General features: G+C 36.9%; 1 long non-coding RNA gene across 1 annotated transcript; it reads right to left on the minus strand.

The window, feature by feature from the left end:
- Positions 1-2,574: 2,574 nt before the first annotated feature.
- On the minus strand, positions 2,575-4,754 carry LOC126927878 (uncharacterized). Its single transcript, XR_007716002.1, has 3 exons — positions 4,281-4,754; positions 3,188-4,212; positions 2,575-3,109 (listed from the first exon to the last, which is right to left on the minus strand). It is a non-coding gene; the product is annotated as an uncharacterized LOC126927878 (long non-coding RNA).
- Positions 4,755-4,986: the final 232 nt, after the last annotated feature.

Below are 4,986 nucleotides of genomic sequence, written 5' to 3' on the forward strand. Positions count from 1 at the left end.
GAGTCGGTTTCTTACGCGTTGTCTGAATGCATCACGGAATTCTTCGTCGGTGCTGGCAACCTTTGTGTTACGTAATTCGTTGTCCATCTTTGCAACCTTTGTGTTACATTTTCATCGATTCGACGCCGTAAATGTGGCGATCGGGTGCAGAATGCCGGAAAGAAACGGGAAATTGGTCGTAAAAGGTGCGCGATCCGATAACGCGAGCTGGGGACGCATAAAAATACGAGTTAATCTAACCTTAAGCATCCTAAGCAAGCCACGATCCAAATATTGATCGTCACGGAAGCAAGGAGGCCAAACACGATAATAAGTCATGGAGAATCATTCTCCCGTGGAACGTTCAATTATCAAAATAACCGGAATGTTAAAATATCGTTAGAGACGTTCTATCGATCGAGGTTCAACGATCAAGACGGTAGGAAAATGCCATGGACGAAACCTTTACGTAAGAATTTTCCATTTAACATAAAACAGATCTCTATCAAAAGAACAAATCTGTGTTTGTTTCTCTGCACAAAATTAGCGTAGTAATTCACAATGAAAATCGATCAAAATTCAACGAAAAGCATAAGTTCTAAAGGAAAGGCGAGTTTCCTTTAAGTAAAATTTTCAGATTGAAAAGCATATAAATTTTTCACCACAAGGATGCAAGTTAGAAAATTTCCTATTCAACGTGTCACAATTCTATTTCGAAAGAACAATCCTAATTTGTTATTGAATCTGTCAAACAGATAACACGGTAGACTCGTATAGAAATATTCTAATGAAAATCTTAATCGAAACAAGATTAAGACAAATATAATGAACAAAATTTAAAAACACGAATAAAAATATAAATTTCCATATATTAAGTTATACCGGATAAATGCAAATTACAAAATACCCCTACGTACTCTAACACGTAACAGTCCTCGACAAAATAATTCTGATTTGTTTCTCTCTAGGAAATTGCCACTTGTAATGTTAATTAATCAGAATTTCTCGACTAATAGCTTTGGTAGAAATCTCTACCTACGCTCTGCTATCCCCGAAACGGCGTTCTTTGAATTTATTAATTGTAGCGTTAATGTATGAGTTAGGATAAATGTTACATTGTAAATAGTTTAAAGGAATACAGCTTCTGTTTAGTTTTAAAATCAGCAGACAACAACGAGATGGTACAGTTCTTACGAGACACGTAGGCTTAGGTTAAGATATGTGCATGTGTGTACAGCTAGTGCCTGCGTGAGGGTAAGGGAGTGTTCGCCAGTGAATGTTTCTTTTTATCTAGCGATAAAATAATAATTCAATTTCCAGAAATAGTCATCCGCTCTATCATCCTTAGATAGTTCAGCTTCTGTCTAGTTATATTAGTTAGAAAATGCAAAGCAAACTGCAAATTCCTAACCTCTTGTGTCCGATTCAAAGTTCGTGTCGTTGAATTTTCACGTTGATATCGAACATAGATGTCGTGGTCCGCGCGGTAACTTCGTCGGAGCGATAACTATCCAACGCGTATTTGCATACAATTTGAATAAAACGAAGGAGACATCATTGAGTGTCGAACAAGAAGATTAGTGACGAGATCTGGCATGTCAGTTACTCGTTAAATTAGCGGCACAATTTCGTGCGCGTAATTAAAATTGATCGTTTAACCGACGAGGGGGGCGTGTAATGCAATGACGTGACTATAGACATCGCATTGTTAGATGCTGCGGTCTGGTCTCACGCGACGAAAAACTGTGGTTTAATCTAAATAGACTCTATGGAACAGATTGCCCGTAGCCAATAAAATCGATGAAAAGCACGCACCGTTCTTACAAAAACATCATTTACGCGATACATGCAAGTTTATCGATTAAAATGTACACTTTGTGCAACGTAACTGCGTCGGAACGTTAGGAGTTGATCGACTGTTTTACCGATCGAACGTGCAGCTTTTATTTTTGAATTGAGCGCCAGAAATTCCACACATACCTAGAAATATCAATAGAGCAGAGTATCGTTACACAAACTTTTCCTCACTTTTACTTTGATCTACGCTTGATTTCCACGTCCCGTCATTGATCACACAAGACGCGCGAAAGGACAAAAGGAGGCAAAGTGACAAACGGGGCGAAAATCCGGGAAGGAAGATTCAAATGTCTCGAGGAATTTACGTGTCGTAGAATAGTGACAATTTACTTACGATTGATGAACGTCGTTTCGAGGGTGGCCGTAGCGGATACTGAACGAAAACCAAGAAATCGGCGAGAAAGGTAGAAGACAACCGCGTCTGCTCGTCACCGTGATACTACTGGCGGTGGTTGCTCTACCCACACCAGAAAGTGCGACCCAGGAAGCAACCCCCACCGGCCGTCGACCGGTCGCGATATAGCAAGCTACCCCTGTGAATCGGTGATCCTTCGATTTCGATCAACCTGATCGAGTTTCACCATTGACGTCGTTTACCACGTTGATGTCGAGGTGGCCGTCACGCGGTAACCAAGCATAATTCATTCCATCGATCAGATCTCGATGGAAATTAATATATTCTACCGATAAGGAATCGCTGAATATAAGTTCGCATAGAAATGTTACAGCTACGGTGCATTAAATGGATTCTTGATTTATTGCGATGATATTCATGGAAAGTTAATATAATTGTAATGGCAGAAGGTGATGGGTGGATGCAAGCGACATTCAGTTACACGCATAACATGATATCGATGTGTAACATGTATACGTAGATGGTACTATCGTACTTTCGCGTTGAAAACTTTATAGTTCAATTCCATTGTACCTTAAGTCGTCCTTGGATTTCTGGCATACGCCCCTATAAACCCTAGAATATCTTAGGAATTTGCAGATCGTTTCCGAGTCAAGACATCGTGCAATTCGCCCCTCTCCTTTTCACGTTCTTTCTTTCTTTCTATCTCTTTCGTCGATAGAATTTTCTTCTCCAATACCTTCATTTATCGTTGCAATCTCTTTTAGCAATCTCTGCGCCTTTTGATCGATGATATCCGTTTGATTTTGTATCTTTACGTTGGTTTTTCTACTATTTCCTGGTATTGTAATTTCTTCTATTCGTAATCGTCAAAGTGTCTCTCTCATTTCTAAAATCCTCCTGATATTGTTACGCCCACTTAAACATTTATTTTTATTGTTAGATCGTCCTTTTTGTTACGCGTGTGCTGTTTTCTTTTTACTGCTAGAATTTTACTTTTTGAGATCGATGCTGTTTTTCACTGGTGGAGTTCTTTTTCTGGCCCAAATTGATATCTTCCGTGGGTGTTTAGGTTCTCGAAACAATTATTATAGATATTTATTAATCCATGTGCACGTAAATCGAGAAAGAGTATGAGAAATATTCATAACATCTATTGTTTTTACGGCAGAATTCACAATAAAGGAATGCATGCCATTATGGTTCACTAGATTGCTTGAACAGGATTAAAAGCTTTATGATTCTGTTTCATACAGATTGTATACAAACGGACTAAAACGTATCACGATACGGTTAAATATTGAAACAACTGCAGATTGTAGCGAATTAAAAAGTTGCTCGTCGATCTTTCAAGCGAAAAGATCCCCTATTGACTCTATTGCTGTACGATCGCCGATATTTTTCCAAATTAACGTGTGAGAAATGTTAGCCGAGTTATAATTCGCTTATGTGATATATGTATCGCACGTAGGGTGTGTAAAACGTAAAATTTTTTTAGTCAAACTATGAGAGCATAATCTACAAGTGAAAATAAGAAAAAGATATTACATAAAATTTAGCAGTAAACTATTTATGCAAATGCATATTTTTTATGGATATAAAATTGATTTAAAAAATGCACCCGAGGTAGAGAATTATTTTATTTATTAAATATAACAAATAACAACATTTCGTTAGTAAGACCTGACATGAACTTGTAAATAAAATACTCAAATACATTTTTTATGTTTTATATTCTGTGTATTTTTGCAGCTTGAAAATTCCCATAAATGTGTAAAAATAGTCGACCAACTCGTCATAAATCATAAATAAATAAATCAAATTTATTATATTGAAGATATCGCGAGAATATTATCAAATATCAACAACTAACTTATTAATTAGTTGTGTTAATTCTTCCTGCGTTGTTACTTTTATATATTCTGCAACAACAAATTTGTTCCCATGCGCATATTTTATATTTCAAACTGTGTTCAATAGTGGCTGATAACTTTGTAATAAAGCGTTTACTGTGAAATTCGCTACAACAGATTTCTCTTATTTTCGCTTGAAAATTCCCTTACCTTTTTAACGACAAAATAGAAAATACCTTGTATAAGAATTATTGAAGCTAAAAAGCGTGGTAATAGCTACGTTTCGTTGCATTATGATTCTTCTGAGAATACTCAAAACGCAAGGACTCTCGCAGTAGAATAAGGAGCCACGAACAGACTTACTTCATTCACGTGATCGTAGTTGTATTGAGGTGCACGTCAATGCCATCTGCACATATCGACTTAGCGGATTCCACTCCGTGTCCCATCGTAATTAAAACGGTTTAAGATAAAGAGTTGACATGCTTGAACGAGTCCTCGTCGCCGGGAATTTATCCACTGTGCGAATATTCAAACGTCCATACGTACCATCGTAGTTGGCCTTAATTAAAATTTCTTAATCGCCTTCAACAGTGGTAAATGGAACTCATTTTGCGGTTACTTGAACCGCTATTTCAACCACATAATACGCAAATTGTTAAATACCGATGACACAATGAAGGATTAAGCAATAAAGAGGATGGAGAGAGAATAAGGAAGTCGTGAATAACTGAATAAATCATGATTTAAATCCTGTTCTACATTGTAGGTGCATTGTGTAAAATATATTCCTTCTTGAACAAATTCACCAATAGTTCCGTAGATGTTATAACGACCGGGTAAAGAACCATAGTTTCGAAAATATCTAAGAGAAATGTTAGAATAAAAATTAAGAATTTCCCGCGTATTTATTTCCGTAATTTTGTCACAAATTTGAACTGA

This window comes from Bombus affinis, unplaced genomic scaffold (assembly GCF_024516045.1).
Source record: "Bombus affinis isolate iyBomAffi1 unplaced genomic scaffold, iyBomAffi1.2 ctg00000290.1, whole genome shotgun sequence".
Lineage (NCBI taxonomy): Eukaryota > Metazoa > Arthropoda > Insecta > Hymenoptera > Apidae > Bombus > Bombus affinis.